The 20,943-nt window shown below is 39.1% G+C and overlaps 1 non-coding gene across 1 annotated transcript; it reads left to right on the plus strand.

Moving 5' to 3' along the window:
- Positions 1-17,596: 17,596 nt before the first annotated feature.
- LOC139879167 (small nucleolar RNA R71) lies at positions 17,597-17,703 on the plus strand. The gene has a single exon (XR_011770018.1). It is a non-coding gene; the product is annotated as a small nucleolar RNA R71 (small nucleolar RNA).
- Positions 17,704-20,943: the final 3,240 nt, after the last annotated feature.

The following is a 20,943-nucleotide window of genomic DNA, read 5'->3' on the forward strand; positions in this document are numbered from 1 at the left end:
CCCTAGGTGTTGACAACGGATAACTTATGTCTGCACATAAGTTAAACTTTTGCATTCCCATGCGGTCTTGTAAGGTCACTTGTCAGCCACCGACGCGTGTCCTTCTCTGTTCAACTTTGTCTTCGACTTCTGTTGAATAGTACATTTGATGTAGACCACTCGGGGAAACTTATCATGCTTGTAATGGAGCATGGCAGTCTTGTGTTGTATGCTGATATCCAGACTTACTGGTCCTTCATATGCTGAGTCACTTGATATTCTTGATTTGCTGGGTGCACATCCTGTGCTGATTCGAAGAATACATTTCTACCTTGTGTTGATAGACTAGGCAGCATACTAAACACTCGACACAGCTATATTAGCTGACTATACATAAACAAACTTGTGCTGGCTGCACATAACACTTTAGTGCAAATAAATATTGTTTTGTCATAATTAAATCCTTAATTATTTTGGGGACTCAACAATCTCCCCCTATTTGATGATGACAAAACCTATGACTTGAAGAGAAAACACTAAAGCCAGCACTTAGGGACCTAGTGAGAGTAGACAGTAAATTCGTCCCTTTAAGTTTGTTTTGGGATCTTTTGCTGAGTTATCTATATCTTATAATTACAAGATAATTCGTAATGAAAAGTAAATTACAAAAGATACAAGTTAAGCACATAGGAGACTATCTATCTTTATCCCTTTCTCTTTCTCTTTCTTCATCAGATAGCTCCTCTTGTTTAATCTTCCAGGCTTCAGGGAACAGGAGAGGTAATTCAGCAGGGTCATAAACAGGGATGAAAGGAGGTAGAACAATTCGGCTTCTCCCAGTTGGTCCTTCACCAGTAGGTTGCTTCCCTTTAGGCTTTTGAGCAAGAAATTCATCAACATCAACTACTGGTGCATTCCCAAACTTAGTTGCCTTCTTGAACAGCTGTTGGAGTTCAGTCTTAAGAGCACTCTTGATAGCACTCTCACCTTTACCAATGAAATACTCCAAGATTTCTATCCATTCACTGAATCCAAGAGTTCTTAAGTCATCAAAACTAATCCTTTCTTGAACATTGTTATCCCTGACAACATTGAAAGCCCTTTTTGTCCCTCTGTTTACCTTGATAATTCTGCAGGGATTAGATCTTCTATTCATCACATTACCATACCTGCTCTTATAATAAGTATCAGGAAACTCAATATTGTGATCAGGTACTACAGGAGCAGTGGTAGGTACTTTCTCAGCAGCTTCTATCTTATCAAAAACCTTATCCTGTTCTTTGACAATGGGTCTGGCTAGTTTGAGGGACTCAGCCTGTTGCTTTCTGTCAGCAGCCAATCTGTCTTCAATATCCTGAAGCCTTGATCGTTCAGCAAGTTCAGCATCAGCAGCTTCTCTGGCTTCCCTTTCAGCAGCTAAACCCAACAGATAATCATCATAAGAAATGTTCAGGGATCTTACTGCTTCAACCATCTTTCTACCCTCTTCAGTACTAAGGGCAGCACAATACTCCCTTATATCCATACCCAGCTGGAGAGCATCTTCAAAATGAATTCTTTCATCAGTAGTAGAGAGCCTGAGACCTCTGTTTTTCAAGTACACCCTAATGTCAATGCCAAAGGTTAGTGCAGCAATATAGTGTGGCTGATCAAGAGGATGATGCAGCAGCCTGACTTGACGAATTCTTTCATTAAGCTCAATTTGTCTTTGTTCAATCAGCTCTGGAACAGTGATCTGAAGTCTGTAGGCTTCTCTTTCATCTGGGTTCATTTTTCTGATGTTCGGCTCACCATGGGTTACTGAGTCATCTTCCCAAGTGATATGTTTGTCATGAACCCTTGGGGAAGATGGAGGATACATAGATGATTCATAGCTGCCAGATGAACTAACTGGATGCTGATTGACCCGATTATCCTGTGTTCTGTCAAAGTAAGCTTGAATCTGGGGAGGAAGAGGAGATAGAACAAATGTTTGGCCGTCTCTTCCCCAGACTGTGAAGTCAGCAGGATCAACCGTTTCATCATCTACTTGTTTAGCACCCAGCTCAACCGACTTTGCTGGGTCTTCAACACTTGTACTACCCAGCAGCACACTTCTGGCTGGGTCTTCTATCACAGCACTCCTTGCTGTGTCTTCAATGCCAGCTGACTGATTAGTATCAGCTGGCTCTACCACTTCAGTACCTTCATCAGCTGCCTCGAATAGGGGTCCTTTCCTCAGGGGCTGATTGTCCCTAGGAGCAGATTTCACCCTGTGTTTGTCAATAGGCCTGGGTTCAGCTGATGGTTCTTGTGTCGATACTGGTTGAATAGGAGGCAGGTAAGGAACAATAGCAAGATGCTCCCCCTGACTAATAACATCATCATCATCAAGGATGATTGTTTCTGTTGGCTGTGTTTGTTGTGTAGCTGGCTGAGCAGCAGATGCTGGTTGAGGAGTAGAGCTGGCTTCTAACATAGCATCAACCCATTTCATGAAAATATCAGCTCTAACTCCACCAGTTGACTCAGTAGAATCAAGGTAATCCTTCATCTCAGAAGGAGTCATGTTTCTGATTCTTTCTGCTCTCTGTGCATACAGCTTTGCCCTCTGTTTGTCGTATTTGACCATGAACTTGGCATTTCTTTTTCTTCTGTGATTATCAAAGGCAGTCAGGTCATCATCGATTGCCATTGCTTTTGGACTCAGCCATCTTCTGTGCATAATCTTACGACGTTTAAGTTCAGCAAAGGCCTCAAACTTGGCATTGAAGGCATCATCTAGTTCCTGCTGTCGCTTTTGATGTCTCTCTAACTTCCTCTTCATTTTACGTTCAATAGATTGAGACAGCACAAAAGCTTCAGCTACAGCCATATCAGAAACATCACTGGGCTTACTGCCAGAACCAATATCATCCACTGGTGTGGCAGACACATTGGGTTGAGTACCACCAGTTGCCTGTGCACCACCAGCTTCAGTATGAGCGTTGCTGGGCTTAGGGCCAGTGTCTTGACCATCACCATCTCCATCTCTCCTGGGGTGTTTAGGAGCCTTTTCATGTTCATGCTCCCCCTCAGACTGTTTTCTCTTTTTAGATTTCTTTTTGGACTTTTTCTCCCCCTTTTTGTCATCAGCACGGGCAGTAGGGTGAATAGTAGGGGAGACAGTAGCATCAAGATCACTGTCTGACTGAGGAGCAGAGAAGGCAAAATTGTTCCACTCAGCAACCTCTGGAGTAAGATGGGCACCAGCATTTAAGAAAGTATTTCTGCAGTTAGCAACATCCAAATCAGCTTGGAGTCGGGTGATATTTTCACAGTACTCATTGTGAGAGATAATTCGCCTTTCAAGCTCCTCTTCATCTTCGTGGTGCTTTGTGATTGCTTCGACTTCCACATCAGCAAAAGCACACACCTGCTGGAGTTTAAGATCAATAGGAGTTGTAACAGCCTCTCCAGCAGATCTGACAGCAGCAGAGACACTATCAACAATAGCTCTGCGAATAGTTTCCTCCAAATTTGGTGTGATCCCTTGCAGTGTCTTATAGACAGCAAAGGTGGAAATATCAGCAACCTCATCTGCATTGAACTTTAAGTATGCAGAGGTTGAAGGTTGGTCAGCACCAGCTAACAGAGGAGTATCACCGTGGGGTGGTGGAGGTGGAAGGTCAGGAGCTGACTCATCACCATGATCACCATCGTTTTTACCTTCGCCCGAAGGCTTAGAACCACTGATATCCTTGTCAGCATTATTATCAGCATTGTCATCAATAAGATCCACTGGTTTGTCTTTGGAACCATTCACGTTATCATGAATGACTGGTTCGCCCTTACCAGTACCTTCATCAGCATCCCCATCAGAAGAAGATGATGAGGAAGAAGCTGAGGAAGAAGAAGGTACTGGCGAATCAAGGACATTTTGCATAACACACTTACCAGTAGTAGGATCGATGACAAACTTGAGAGGCCTCCATGTACCAGGAAATGGCGAAGCAGCTGGAGCCATACCAAAAACATGATAGTAAGGCTGTTCATTGATTTTCTCCAGCAGGGCTATCCTCTCATAAATTTCTTCTCTAGCTGGTCTATCAAGCTGAGATAATAGCTCAACCATCTCTTCACGAGGTAATCTGCTGGCTAAGACTATTGCAGATTCGGGATCAATGGTCAGCTGATCGACCAGCATAGCAATCTTGGGAGAGATTGAAGCTCCCTTGAAAATGAAGTTAGGAACAACTTCATCTGGATCTGGTACCTGCACAACATATGGCTTTTTTTCCTCAGTAACAGGAGCCTTAGTCGAATCAGTAGTTGTGTCAGCAGAGGTACCAGCATCCTTAACATCAGCAACCTGTGCACCAGTATCAGAAAGAAAAGTAGCACTAGTACCAGCATCCATAGCAGAATCAGATGGAAACGTAGCACTAGCACTAGCATCAGCTGTAACAATACCAGAATCAGAACCAGGAATGACAATAACATTAGCTGCATTTGGCTGAATGGTTTCAAACTCCATCTCAGCAGTTGGTTCAGTAGCAACCAAAATTGGACCAATAGGATGACGAACTGCAGATTCTGTAAGAACTTGACGTTCCATAGTAGAAGAATCAGAAGAATCGGCAGGCTCATCAGACATTAATGCAGAGTCCACTCTTGGCTGGGTGACAGGTTCATCAAGAAGAACATCCTTGAGAATATTGTCAATAACCTTCTCAAGAACAGGAGGTTCTTCCATGATAACACCAGCAGCAGCAGAATCAACAGTACCAGCATCAGCACCACCAGTAACAGAATTAGTGGCACCAACACCAGTAGCAGAGGCAGCAATATCACCAGTAGGAATAACAACATCTTTATTTTGCTCCCCCTCTGCCTGTTCATCTACCCTGCTAAGAACTGAAACAATAGAACAAGTTATGTTAGCAACTGTAGAACCAAATAAATTTGACTCAACAATTGCATCTGTTTTTGGTCTCTGGGGACAGACTTGTGATTTGGTCAGCCCTTCGAATGAGACAGAAGAAGGTGTCTGTAAGTACAGCGGTGACTCTGCTGACTCATTGGCAACACATGTTGACCCAGATAGTGTAAGAGATCTGGCTGGTAATGATGTAGGAGTGTGACTCTTATCAGTATCCGAGTAACATACTGGCTGTGCAGTCACCTGAGCTGGTTCAACACGATGAAAACCCAGCTCAAGCCTGCTTTGGGGGTCAGTTATGTTCTCTGCTGGTTATACTGTCAGCAGAGAGTATTGCATTAAGTTCATTTCAGAAAAATGTGGAAGTGCCTGGTTAGAAGAGTATGGGTTGCTACTCTTCTTGACACCTGTTTTAAAACCAGTCAGCTTGGGAGCCAGGGTTATACCTTTAACTCCCTCAACATTTTTCAAGTCAGCAGTTAAAAAAATTTTCAATTAAGTTAGATTGTTCTGCTATTAGGTCTAGAAACGCACCAGGTTCCATAGCTACATCCTTTGCAGGAGCAGCAGCTGAGACTGGTGCAATCTCCCCTGTGGTTCGCTTGGAGCCAGCTTTAGCACGCTTAGGTTTGCCTGTTACCAAGAAATAGATGAGCAACGGATTCCAACACTAGAATTGGGTAGTCAGTATATAAGACTAGGGCTGTTCTTTATGATCAGAGAGCACTAGATTCTAATACAACTACTGCTTTACCAGTATATGAGATGGTGGCTGTACTAGTTGAGGTAGCTGGCTGCTTCCTTCGCGTTGCTGGCTTTCGCTGAGGACCCTCCCCCTCAGCTGGTGCAGAACCAGAGGCAGTCGATTGGGTGGCTCCACGACGAGCAGCAAGATACTCGTTCATTGCTGGTGTCAACTCAGCATATGGAGCAGCAGGTACATCCTTTGGCATGCCCCCTTGTTTTACTGGGACCTCAAATGATTGATCAGCAATTTGCTGATAAGCTTCACCCAGTTCACTTTCAAATACCAGGCTTAAGAATCGTGGAAATGGAATCAAGTTGGTTTTTACTCTAGCAGTCACCATTTCCCTTAGCCTCAAATAAATTTCAAGGGCGTAATCGATGTTCCTGTTGAACAACAACCCATGACCAAGCTTGAGCTCAAAATCTGAGCATTGGTCAAAGCTTCCTGACTTTTGACTCATGCACTGAGTCATCAACCCAAAGAAGTAGTACCACAGTGGTGGCATATGCTTTCTCAATGGTGTATGTGCCACTGGTCCAGCAAACCCAATGGTCTCCAACACCTCCCTTCTGAATTCGTCACTAGTAGGTGAATCAACAAATGGTCCACCAGGCAATTGAAGAGCACGTCTAATAGCTTCGACGGTGACAGAGCAATTTAGGGTTTCAGTCACCATGCCACGAATACATGGAACGTTGCCGGGAGTGGTGGCAACAGTGGCAGTATACCAAAATCGTGCCAAACAGGCAGCATAGAATCGAGAAGGTACACCGGTGATGGCTCTTGCCAGAGGTGATTGACGGATATATTCGATGAGGGCCTCATACCCTTTGTTAACCTTCGATTTGGGGATAGAGAGGGCATGTGCAGCATTGCCTCTAGATAGGCGAATCAGTGAGTGATCAGGTGCATTGGGAGCCCTAATCAGGTTGGGGTGGAGATTGAACAGTGGTCCTTGAACGACTTGTTCTTGAACCACCGGTTCCTCCGGTGCCGGTGCCGGTTGCGGTTGTGGGGCAGGTTGTGGTTGCTGTTGTGGTTCGACTGTTTGAGGTTGTTGTTGTTGGTGTTCCTCTTGCTGGCTTGCAGCACGTGGTGATTGTTGTTGTTGTTCTGCCATTGATGAATGTAGGATGAAGATTTGAAGATTGAAGATTGAAAAGATTTTGAGAGTAAAAGTGTGTGTGTTTTGAATAATGAATAACCGAAGGTTATTATGGAAGATGAAACATACTTTTATCCGTTGTGATTGGGTGAAAAAGTGCAGGAGAGAGAAAATTACTGTCATCTGCAGGCGCGTGGGCAGATGTGACAGACTGGCACGTTTTCAAGGGGACACAGACTGTTGACATGACATTTATACGGCTTAAACACTCATTCCTCCCATTCAGCATTAAATGCATCAGATTCCATTTCAAACAAATTGATTTAAAACCTCAAAAATAATTTTTGTATTAAATACAAAATACTTTTGTAACATTTAATATGTCATGAATTTAATTTAAATCATTGGAAGTAAATGAGTTTCCAGTTTTAAGGAATCATTAAATTTGGAGAGCTATTTATTATTTCTTTGAAAACATTTAAGTAACCAAAATATAAAAGACCTTGCTGTGCTGGTTGTTTGACATGTAGGCAGTAAGTAAATAAATGTGACTTACTGGTTTGCCCTACACGTTGTAGAGCCAGTACACCAACAAAAGTTGTCTTTTATTTAAAGTTCAAGCATACCCAGCTCAGAGATGAGATAGTTAAAACGTTTCTCATCTAATGGCTTTGTAAATAGGTCTGCTAATTGCTGGTCTGTAGAAATAAAATGTAACTCAACATCACCCTTTTGAACATGATCCCTTATGAAATGATACCGAACATCGATGTGCTTAGTCCTTGAGTGCATCACAGGATTGTTGGTGATAGCAATTGCACTGGTGTTGTCACAGTAGATTGGAGTTTTTGTAACATGAACACCATAGTCCTTTAGCTGGCTTTGCATCCACAGTACTTGAGCAGTACAACTACCAGCAGAGACATATTCTGCCTCAGCAGTAGATGTGGACACAGTATTTTGCTTTTTGCTTGTCCAGCTGACTAGCCTACTACCCAGTAACTGGCAACCACCAGTAGTACTTTTCCTGTCTATTTTACACCCTGCAAAGTCAGCATCTGAATACCCAATTAGTTCAAAGTCCTGGTCTTTGGGATACCAAAGACCACGTTTAGCAGTACCTTTTAGGTATCTGAATATTCTTTTTACTGCCAGCAAGTGTGACTCTTTAGGATCAGCTTGATATCTGGCACAGAGACATGTGGCGAACATAATATCTGGTCTGCTGGCTGTAAGATAAAGTAGGGATCCAATCATACCTCTATATTCAGTGATATTGACTGGTTCACCATTTGGATCAGCATCTATTTTAATGGATGCTGCCATTGGAGTCCCTATGTCTTTTAAACAGGTCAGACCAAATTTCTTTAACATATCTTTGATATATTTATCTTGACTTATAAATATTCCATCATCAAGTTGTTTGATCTGCAATCCTAAAAAGTATTGCAGATCTCTTTGTAAACTCATTTCATATGCCTTTGACATACGTTTTGAAAAATCTTGACAATGTTTTTCATTTTTAGAACCATAAATAATATCATCCACATATATCTGTACCAACAAGAGATCACCATCTATCTCTTTTGAGAATAGAGTGGTATCAATTGTTCCAACTTTAAAACCTATACCAGTGAGATACACATGAAGTGTCTCATACCATGCTCTTGGAGCCTGTTTAAGGCCATAAAGAGCTTTGTCTAACTTGTAGACATGGTCTGGATATTTACTGCTTACAAAACCAGGAGGCTGTTTGACATAAACTTCTTCTTGCAGCTTCCCATTCAGAAATGCAGATTTAACATCCATCTGAAATACTCTAAAGTTCATCCTAGCAGCATATGCTAAGAACAATCTGATAGCTTCCATCCTAGCCACTAGTGCATAAGTTTCCCCATAATCCAATCCTTCTTCCTGTCTAAACCCTTGAGCAACCAATCTTGCTTTGTTTCTGATAACGACACCATCTTCATACATCTTGTTTTTAAACACCCACTTGGTACCAATGATCTTCTTTGTCTTATCCTCAGGTTCAGGTACCAATGTCCACACTTTGTTCCTATCAAACTGAGTAATTTCTTCTTGCATTGAACCAACCCAGCTAGGATCTTGAAGTGCTTCCTCAGGACACGTGGGCTCAATGGTAGACACAAAATTAACATGCATACAAAAGTTGCTGGTTGCATGCCTCCGTGTTTTAACACCACTCGCAAGATTACCAATAATCTGCTCAATCGGATGCTCCCTTGTCCATTTGGTGTTATGAACAGGTGAGCTGGTTGTAGAACACACAGCATCTTGATCATCAGCTGGTTCAGATGAGTGAGCAGCAACAGAAGGTTGCAGATCAATATCAGTAGAATCAGTACCAGCTTGTGATCTCTCAGAACCAGCAGACCTAGGCTCAAGTTGCAGCACTTTAGTAGAGCCAGTAGGTCCACTTGGTTTAGACACAGATGGAACAGAATGTTCCATTTCATCATCAGAGAACCCAGCAGCATGGATTGGTGAGGGTTGTGCTGCTGGCTCTTCATCATCAAGAGCTTGCTGAGTAGGCTCTTCAAACAGTAACACTTCATCTTCACGATCAGTAGATGAAGCAGAGGCAGTTTCATCGAATGTAACATTAATGGATTCTTCAAAACAACCCCTTCTTTTGTTGTAGACCCTATATGCCTTTGACATGTTGGAATATCCAAGGAATATACCTTCATCAGCTTTAGCATCGAATTTGCCCAGCTGATCCCTATTATTTAGAATGTAACAGGGAGTGCCAAATACATGAAGAAATGAAATTGAGGGTCTTCTTCCTTTGAGAACTTCATAAGCAGTTTTCTGATGTCTTTTCACAATAAGAGATCTATTCTGGGTAAAACAGGCAGTATTCACAGCTTCTGCCCAGTAGGAATTCTTCAACCCAGACTCAGCCAACATAGATCTTGCTGTTTCAATGAGAGTTCTGTTTCTTCTTTCTGCAACACCATTTTGCTGAGGTGTTCTCACAGCAGAGAAATTTTGGGAAATACCTTTGTCAGCACAAAATTCTTCTAATGTAGCATTTCTGAATTCTGTACCATGATCACTTCTTAGTTGCTTCACCAGTTGCCCATTCAAAAGCTCCATTCTTTTGATAAAATTGATGATTTCATCAGCAGCTTCACTCTTTTGCCTCAAAAAGAACACCCAAGTGTATCTCGAGTATTCATCAACAATAACCAGTGTATACTTCTTCCCACTACAGCTGGCCACATTCACTAGACCAAATAGATCCATATGAAGTAAGTGAAATGGTTTCTCAACAGATGAGATTTGCTTTGATTTGAACGAGGCATGGTGATGTTTCCCCTTTTCACAACCAGGACACAATCTGTCCTTCACATAAGACATTGTGGGTAGCCCAGACACCAAACTTCTACTGGATAATTTGTGAATATCTTTGAAGTTGAGATGTGAGAGTCTCTTGTGCCATAACCACTTCAGGTTGTCTGCTGCCTTCGAATAGAAACAAGTATCAGTTGTTGTGACTGCTGTGTTCATGTCAATTTGATACATGTTTTCATGATGTTTTGCAGTCAGCAGTGGCTTCCCTGTCTTATCAAAAATAGTACCAATTTTCTTTCTGAATTGGACTATCTTATTCTTGCTTGTCAGTTGGCTTATGCTGAGTAAGTTATGTTTAAGCCCAACTACATATGCAACATTTGAGAACGTGACATTCCCATTTGTCAAAGTACCAAAACCCTTTGTGTAACCCAACGAATTATCTCCATACGAAACAACTGGACCATCCTTTTCCTGATAGTCCATCAGCAGGGACTTACTTCTGGTCATATGTCTCGAACAACCACTATCGAGATACCAGATTTGCTTGTTTTGAATGCCCTGCACAATAGCTTAGAGATTAGTTCTTTTTGGGAACCCATCCAAGGATGGGTTCTGAAGGAGTCACCTTTGATGACTTCTTCTTTTCTACTGGCTTGCTAGAAGAAGCAGCAGATGGGGTTTGGGTTTGAGTACACTGGTTAGCCAAGTGAGCTTTGCTGCCACATTTGTAGCATTTTCTCACTTTTGGCTTTTGTGGCTGGTCATGCACAGATCTAATAGGGGCAGTAAGATCGGGTCGACTTTTGGTTACTGCCTCAATTAGCTGGTCAAGCTTGACTGTCATTATCTCAGTGATAGACAGCTCATCAGTCGAGTCAATTTTTGCTTTTCCCTTATGGGCAGCTTTCCTTTTGGAACCAGTACCATGACCATGGCGAACTGTCTTTCCTTTATCATTTGACAAGTTAGCGTGGGAAGTTGCTGGCTTGTCTTCTGATGCTGATGAACCAGTAGGTATCTTAACTGCTGCCTTAGATTTTCCAGTATTTCGTTTCACTGGCTTATCTGCAGCTACTGGGTGACCAGTAGATTGGTCATCAGCAGGCTTAGCACTGGTAGAACTCGAACACGAAGGGGAATCAGTTGGTTTAATTTTTCTCAAATTGTTTTCAGTGATTTCCCTTTTAATACGTCTTTCTTTCGGAGTCATGTAGTAGATGCTTGAGGGGTCAGTAGTCTCATCAATTGAGTTACTGGCTTCTCTTGCTCTAACTTCATCCTCCAAAATTTCTTTCATGGCAGGTGGTGGGGACACAGTAGGTCTAACAAATTTGTTTGTCACAACCTTTTTACCTTCAACTATCTTGGCAAAAGTATTTGGCAAGACAGCTTCAGGATCAGTTTCAAGAATCGGGTCCATGAAAGTAACTTCTGCAATAGCAGCAGCAGCAGCATAGTCACCAGCAAAGAAGGCTTGAACTTGGGCAGGCACCTGCTCGTTAACATATTTAGCTGTGCGTTGAGCAGATGTGCACCATGAAGCAACAACTCTTTTGAGATTGTCCAGCTGGGTCTTGACTTCTGCTGCCTCAACGTGAAGAGTTTCTAAAGCAAAGTTTTGTTTTTCAAGTTTGGAAATTGTATCTTTTAAGATCTTAATTTCATCATTTTTGCCTTTGAGTTTTTCATTTAAAGATTTGTTACTAGATTTCAAACTCTCTTCACGTTTGCATCTTCTGCATAAGTCAATTCTTAGGTAGTCAAACATTTCAGCTTTTTCATCATCAGTATAAGTTCGAAAATTATCAACCTTATACATCATTTCAGTTTTCCATTGAGGAGAATCTCTGTTTTGATCAGCTTCCCTCATATCAGCCAAAAACGTACTACCACCATCATCCTCATCAGACTCCTCGACCTCTTTGGCCATCAAACACAGCTTTTTACCAGTAGCGTAACCAGCACCATCATCATCAGTATCACTATCAGAAGATGAAGACGTGCTGGCTTCATCCCAGTCATGATGTTCAGCAACTAGAACCTTTTCTGGCTGTTTACCCTTCTTGTCAGTCTTTGCACTTTCCTTCATCTGAGCTTTCATAGCTTTGTACTTGTTTTTGTACTTATCAGCTTTTGAGAAAGAGTTAGCATGTGACGTGGAAGGTTTCTTGGACATGCATTCAGCAGCAAAATGTCCAACCTTCCCACAATTAAAGCACTCAGATTTAGGACCCTTGACTGACTTGCTGTTGTACCTAGCACTTGGCTTTTTGCTCCCTTTGTATGACTTGCTGGTTCTACTACGATTGAACCTTTTGAACTGCCTAGCCAGCAGAGCCATACCTTCAGCAAACCCTTCTACATCACTTTCATCAGTACTGCTTTCTTCAGACCCAGTACCACTTTCCTCAATACTATCAGCTGACTCTTGTTCTGCCAGTAACTTTTGAACCAGTAAAGCTTTTTGAGCTTTCTTCCATTTAGCAGCAGCAATAAGAGCAGTATCATCATTTTTAAATGATTTTGAAGTGGTGGGGGCAGACCTAAAGTTTTCTTTCATGTTAAGTTCAAACTTGGCTTCTGCCTTCTCATGATTCCAAAGGGAACTGTAGAGAGAAGACAGGTTAAAGTTCTTTAGGGTCTGTGTGGTTCTTAATGGGTCAGTAACAGGTCTCCATTTACATGGCAGTGCATCAATGAATTTGTTCACTTGTTCAAATTCAGTGTAGGTCACATTTAAAGTGATCAGGTCTGCTATCAAAGAGTTAAACCTAATGAAGGTTTGCTTAAGGGTTTCATTCTTATAGGCAAAGAACATTTCATATTCTCTTTTAAGGGCAATCATCCTGTTCTGCCTAACTTCTCCCATACCCTCATAGGTGACATCTAGGTAGTCAAGCATAAGCTTAGCATTTTCTTTTCCCTTGATCAGTTTGAACAGTGGGTTAGGCAAAGTTATGGCTAACAGAGTTCTGATTTTAGGGTCAAGACTAACTCGACGTTTATCCTCATCATCCCATCTAGAGGGAGTGAGAATAACCTCTCTGCCAGGGATGGCAGGAGTGTCAGCTGTTGCTGGTGCACTACCAACTGTCTCAGTGGGAACAAAAGGGCCATCTTTGGCAATTCCAGGCATGAGTGGATCCACAGACTCAAGATGGAGCATGAACCTTGCCTTCCAGGTTTCATACTCATCTTCATCAAACTTAGGTGGTCTGTGAGACGAGCCATTCTCAAGGTAAGCTGAGTTTGAATACGAAGCCATAAGAGAATTCAGATCCAAGATATTAATTATCAAGACTGAAGCTCTGATACCAGTTGTTGGTCCCTTAATAACAACAGGAGTATTGTAGAGGGGGGGGGGGGGTGAATACAATTCGTTTCTTAATTAACTAGTCAGTTAAACACGTTTAGTATTCTGTAGTAAATAAGATAGAGTCACAGGTAATTTTTAACGGTTATTCTTTATTGATTAAATCAGAAAGAATCACAACTATCCTTGGCGGAAATGATAGTTGGTTGATACAGATTACCTAGATTATAGCTAAGAGATAAACTAAAGCTATTACACGGTTTGGACTCTAACAGATAAACCCACACCACTAGTTTTTACAATAGTGGATACAACAATATATATAGTAGTTCTATTAACCGTGTAATTGATCTATTGTCCACTGGTACATAGGATGTCTGTACTTGAGGGGACAATTGTGTAAGGAGGCGTGCTACCTTTCTTTCCTCTTTAGTAGCTATTTGCAGGAACACCCCAATTCGGTTTGGCACCACTATTTGATTAAACAAATAGAATGTTGTGTTCCCTAGGTGTTGACAACGGATAACTTATGTCTGCACATAAGTTAAACTTCTGCATTCCCATGCGGTCTTGTAAGGTCACTTGTCAGCCGCCGACGTGTGTCCTTCTCTGTTCAACTTTGTCTTCGACTTCTGTTGAATAGTACATTTGATGTAGACCACTCGGGGAAACTTATCATGCTTGTAATGGAGCATGGCTGTTTTGTGTTGTATGCTGATATCCAGACTTACTGGTCCTTCATATGCTGAGTCACTTGATATTCTTGATTTGCTGGGTGCACATCCTGTGCTGATTCGAAGAATACATTTCTACCTTGTGCTGATAGACTAGGCAGCATACTAAACACTCGACACAGCTATATTAGCTGACTATACATAAACAAACTTGTGCTGGCTGCACATAACACTTTAGTGCAAATAAATATTGTTTTGTCATAATTAAATCCTTAATTATTTTGGGGACTCAACATAGACCACCGTTTTTGCTAGAACGAGATATGAACGAAATTTGTCAAAAGCAAAGACAATAGCAAGGTGTTCTTTTTCAGTAGTTGTGTAGTTCGTTTGTGCTCCTTGTAACATCTTACTAGCATAATATATAGGTTGAAATCGTTTTTCAATCCTTTGACCTAAAACGGCTCCCATTGCAAAATCACTTGCATCGCACATAAGTTCAAACGGTAGATTCCAATTTGGAGTTATCATGATCGGCGCATTAGTGAGTTTTTCTTTAAGAATATTAAAAGATTTGATGCATTCATCTGAAAAGATGAATGGAGCATCCTTTTCTAGGAGTTTATTCATAGGAGTGGCAATTTTAGAAAAATCTTTTATAAAACGTCGGTAAAAACCGGCATGCCCTAGAAAACTCCTAACTCCTCTAACATTGGTGGGATGTGGAAGTTTAGCAATTACATCTACTTTAGCTCTATCCACTTCAATTCCTTCCTTTGAAATTTTATGACCAAGAACGATGCCTTCTTTAACCATGAAATGGCATTTCTCCCAATTAAGAACTAGATTTGATTGTTCGCATCTAATAAGCATTCGTTCAAGATTAACTAGACATGATTCAAATGTATCACCGAAGACTGAAAAGTCATCCATGAAAACTTCCATGCATTCTTCTATCATGTCGTGAAAAATCGCCATCATGCACCTTTGAAAGGTTGCAGGGACGTTGCAAAGTCCAAATGGCATGCGTTTATAAGCAAAAGTACCATAAGGGCACGTGAACGTGGTTTTCTCTTGATCCTCGGGTGCTATTGGAATTTGAAAATATCCGGAAAAACCATCAAGAAAACAATAGTAACTATTTTCGGCTAATCTTTCCAACATTTGATCAATGAAAGGTAAGGGAAAGTGATCTTTTCTGGTGGCGTCATTTAATTTTCTATAATCAATACAAACACGCCATCCTGTTACAGTCCTAGTAGGAATAAGCTCATTTTTTTCATTTGTGATGACTGTCATGCCACCCTTCTTAGGCACGCATTGAACTGGGCTTACCCATGGACTATCAGAGATTGGACAAATTAAACCTACATCAAGCAGTTTAATAATTTCTTTCTTAACAACATCTTGCATATTCGGATTTAGTCTTCGTTGGCGTTGCACATACGTTTTATGACCTTCTTCCATAAGGATTTTATGTGTGCAATACGAAGGACTTATTCCTTTAATATCATGAATCTTCCCTGCAATAGCTGGTTTATGAGCTTTTAGCACAGAAATGAGTTGAGATTTTTCATTTTCGGTAAGAGAAGACGATATTATTACAGGTAATTCAGATTCACCATGTAAATAAGTGTATTCTAAATGGTTTGGAAGTGGCTTTAACTCTAATGTCGGTGGTTCTTCTATCGATGATTTATATCGATATCAGTCTTCTTCTTTTAACATTTGAATTTCTTCTGTTGTTGGTTCATATCCATTAGCCATAAGTGTGGCTAACATTTCAGCTTCATCAATTGGTTCAGTTCCTTCTCCTAACGAACATTCTCCTGTTCCTTGTAATTCTGGAAATTCTTCTAACAATTCTACATGTGAATCTATAGTTTGAATATAATAACATGTATCAACTGCAGATTGCGGTTGTTTCATTACTTTATCAACAGAAAAGGTAACACTCTCGTCCTCTATACTTAGGGTCAGTTTTTTACCGAACACATCTATTATTGCTTTAGCCGTGTTTAAGAATGGTCTTCCTAATATGAGAGAAACTCAAGAATCTTCTTCCATGTCCAGAATAACAAAATCTACTGGAAATACTAAAGTACCTACTTTAACTAGCATGTTTTCCATTATCCCTCTAGGATATTTTACTGATCGATCAGCTAGTTGTATGCTTATTCGTGTTGGTTTCAATTCTCCTAGGTCTAGTTTCATGTATAGTGAATACGGTATTAGATTTATACTAGCACCTAAGTCTGCCAATGCTTCTATTGAACTAAGACTACCCAGAAAACATGAAATTGTGAAACTTCCTGGATCTGATAATTTTTCTGGTATCTTATTCAACAGCACTGCAGAACAATTGGCATTCATAGTAACAGCCGAGAGTTCTTCCATTTTCTTTCTATTTGTGATTAGATCTTTCAAGAATTTAGCATATCTAGGCATTCCTGAAATCACATCAATGAAAGGAAGATTGACATTTATTTGTTTAAACATATCCAAGAATTTGAATTGCTCGGCTTCAAGTCTCTCTTTTCTCATTTTACTCGAGTAAGGAAGTGGTGGTTGGTATGGTTTAACATAAGGCTTTGCCTTAACTGTATTATCTTCATTAACCTTTTCAACTACCGGTTCTGTTTCCTTATCTTGCTCAGGTTGTGGTTCTTTTGGAGTAGGAATAGTTTCATCAGAAATTACAGGTATTTCAGGTGGTTTAAGTGTAATACCACTACTTGTGGTAATGGCTTTAGCTATTTCATTCTGGGGGTTAGCATTTGTATCACTAGGTAGACTTCCCGGTTTTCTTTCACCTATCAACCTTGCTAGGTTGCTTACTTCTTGTTCCAAATTTTGAATAGAAGCTTGTTGATTTCTAAATGCTTGAGCAGTTTGTTCATTCGTTTGTTTATGAGATGTGAAAAATTGCGTTTGAGATTCAACTAGCTTCGACATCATATCTTCTAAATTTGGCTTTTTATCATCGGTTTGTGGTAGTTTATTTTGAAAAATAGGTCTTTGCTGATTGTAAGTATTGTTGGATACTTGTTAGTTGCTAGGACCTTGTTGGTTGTTGTATGGAACATTTCGGTTATAATTCTGGTTTTGATTGTAGATTGGTCTTGGCGGTTGATAATTATTCTGATAATTATTTCCAGGCCTTTGGTTTATGTGTGAAACATTCTCTCTTTGTTCCATTGTTAGTTCAATACTGAGACAATCTTTTGTCAAATGTGGTCCTTCACACTGCTCACAACTAATTCTTATTGAGTGAATATCCTTAGTCATCTTTTCCATTCGTCTCTCGACAGCATCTATCATTGCAGAAATGGAATCTAAGTCATGGCTAGAATCGGCTCGAGCTGCTTTAGATGATCTAACGATATCTTTTTCTTGGTGCCACTCATGTGAGTGGGAAGCAGTGTTATCAATAATTTTGTAAGCGTCAGTTGCGGTTTTCTTCATAATGGAACCACCAGCTGCTATATCGATGTCTTTCCTTGTAGTGATGTCGCATCCTTGGTAGAATATTTGTACTATTTGACAGGTGTCTAAACCATGTTGCGGACATCCTCTCAATAACTTTCCAAATCTTGTCCATGCTTCATATAGAGTTTCATTTGGCTTTTGTGTGAACGTAACAATTTCTCCTTGAAGTCTCACGGCTTTAGATGCCGGAAAAAATTGTTTAAGAAATTTTTCAACTAAAACGTCCCATGTATCAATCGCCCCTTCAGGTAATGATTCTAACCAATCTTTGGCTTCTCCCTTTAAAGTCCAGGGAAATAACATGAGATATATCTGTTCATCCTCCACTTCTTTTATTTTAAATAGAGTGCAGATCCTATCAAATGTACGAAGATGTTCATTTGGATCTTCTTTCGGCGCACCACTAAATTGGCATTGATTAGTTACCATGTGTAGGATTTGTCCTTTGATTTCATAATCTGGCGCATTAATGTCTGGTTGAGTAATTGCGTGACCTTGGCCAGTGCGTTTAGCTCTCATTCGGTCTTCCATACTTAGAGGTTCCAGATTTTCCATGATTGAATTTGTTGAATCTAAATCACTAGAGTATTCTAATTTAATGGGTTGTTCCTCGGCAATTTCTGTTTGAATGATTGGTGGTTCCAGAGGAAAGATTAGTGGTTCAGGATCTCTGAATTGTCCGTGAACATCCTTCGGATTCTCAATTGTAAGGTCGGGTTCAAAAATGGATTATCGAAAATTTGAATTGGAGTACTTGGTTGACTAGATGACGATTCTAAAGAAAAATCAACGGCGACAATATTGGCTAGATGTCCTGATCGAGTTACAGGTGGTGAACGTACGAAAGGTGGTGAACGTTTTGCTCGGTGCATTCACTGAATATCCTATTAGTTATAAAAGATAAAAATTATTTAAGTTATCAAATTAATAGACTTTTCTGATTTTGCCCACGTTTCGAATAGCCAATAGATGCAGCAGGTAGCCAGGACCCTTTAAATCGGAAGCCCACAACTCGCCACTAACAAATCCAACTATTACTACGAACCAGAAAATTTGGATGTCTATCAATTTAACCACTTAAAATAATTTTTCGTTGAAATTTAAAGAAATTTTAGGTAAGAAATAGAAAATTCTATGTCCTAAAAACTAGAGTGGTGAAAAATAAGAAAGAAAAAATAGCGCGTCAGAAAACGTCGAAAAATAAAAGGCCGAAAAATAATAAAAAGAATGTAGCGCGTCTAAACTTAAAAGTCTAAAAACTAAGAATTAAAAGTTGCGTCTAAAGATATTAAAGCTTAAAAGAAATTCTATATCCAAAACGGCAATTACTTAAAAAGGTACTAAAATATTAAAAACCGCGTCGCAAAATTCTAAAGCACCTAAATCTTAGTCTAAAGAAAAAGTACTTAAGGGATTTTACGGCAAAGCCTAAGAATCTAGAAATAAAAATAACTATGGCAAATACTATATCTTAAAACTAATTACGAGCGAAAAATACAAATATTACGCTAAAAACAAATAAAAAGATATAAAATATAAAAATAAACTTAAAGTTGTAAAAAGTACAATTTTATAAAAATATTATTTTTATATTATTTATTTTATAAAAGTATTAATTTTTATATATTTATAAAACTAAATAAACATAAAATACAAATTAATTAAAAACTAAAATTAAATAATTAAAAACACTAACCCTAATTAGGGTTTTAATTAAATAATAATAATTACCCCGTAATTAATACTGAACTAGGTCAACTTCGGAGTGTCAGACAGCCTCATGCGGTCGCATGAGTTCTACGCCTCTGGGCCATGCGATCACATGGCTCTTGGATCCGGGCCAGAAGACTGGGCTACAACAATGTCAGGCCCGAGTGTTTTACTTTTTTTTTTAATTTTCTGTTTTAATATTTATAAAAAGTATTTATATAAATTAAATAAAACTTATATTTTTATAAACTAAAAATAGAAATAGAAATATTTTATAATTTATATATTTTATCAAACTCTTAAAAATATAAATATATTGTTATTCTTTTTATGGTTTTTGATTTTTAATAATTAAAACGTATTTTTACAAAAGCGTATTTTTACAAAAGTAAATTAAAAAGAAGTAAAGTTTTTTTTTTCAATTTTTTTTATATATATAGCGTTTCGCTTTCGGCGTTTTAGTGTCCCCGGCAGCGGCGCCAAAAATACTTGATGTGCGTAGAGGTGTATACAAAATAGTTATATTTTTTACAAGGAAAATACTATTAAATACGATACAATTTTACACAAGTAATTTATTTATTTATAGAGTGGATATACCTAAACCTTGCTACAACACTTATAGGCAGTGTACCTAATCGTACAGTAGTGTAGTTTTTAGTAAGTCCGGTTCGTCCACAGGGAACTTAGCCAAGTTTAACGCTATATTAGTTTTAACTTATAATTGTAAAAATACAAAAATATATAAATAATATTATTATTATAAAAGGGGGATTTTACCGTTTAATGACTGGTTTGTCGATTTTAAAACTTTAGTCGCAGTTAAAACCTAATGTAAAATATTAAATATATAAAAGACTTAATTTAAAGTGTAAAGTAAATAACGATAATGAAATTGCGATAAATAAAAGTGCGATAAAATAAAATTACGATAATTAAAAATTACGATAATTAAAATGACAATAAATTAAAGTGCGATAATTAAAAGTGAAATAAAGGAATTATGCTTATTTAAACTTCCGTAATCATGATGTTTGACGTGTTGATTTTAGTTTATTACCATGGGTTAATTGTTCTTTGTCCTGGATTATTCGATATGTCCATACGGATTTGTCCATAATAGTCCATCAGTTATAATCATAAAGTGCGGAAGTCTTCGTCAAATTATTCTTATTCCCGAAGTCAAATATTCCAACTAATTGGGAATTCGAATTGTAACAAGGTTTTAATACTTTGTTTAATGAATACACCAGGTTATCGACTGCGTGTAGTCCAAGGTTTTACTACTTTGTTAACAATTACATCAATTACCCTTGAATGTAATCCACCCCTGTTTCAACAAGTCTATTAACTATTAATCCAGTTCCGTGTTCGGTAAAATGAACAATTATTGGTATTTATAGATATCCCGCCCACCGTACCCAGTCAAGCGTATGTGGTTATATATAAATACGTCAAATTATAAGTCTATATATTAAATTAACGAGGTATCATTTAGTTAATATAAAGCCCATTAATAGCCCATAGTCTAATTTCCACAAGTGTCGTTCTTTTGTCCAAACCCCAATTATGGTACAAAGTCCAATTACCCAATTTTAATATTTAGCCTAACATCACAATTACTTCGGCATTAAATAATCATAATAATAACTTAGCTACGAGACATTAATTTAAAAAGGTTGAACATAACTTACAGTGGAT

The sequence above is a fragment of the Rutidosis leptorrhynchoides genome, chromosome 11 (genome assembly GCF_046630445.1).
Source record: "Rutidosis leptorrhynchoides isolate AG116_Rl617_1_P2 chromosome 11, CSIRO_AGI_Rlap_v1, whole genome shotgun sequence".
Lineage (NCBI taxonomy): Eukaryota > Viridiplantae > Streptophyta > Magnoliopsida > Asterales > Asteraceae > Rutidosis > Rutidosis leptorrhynchoides.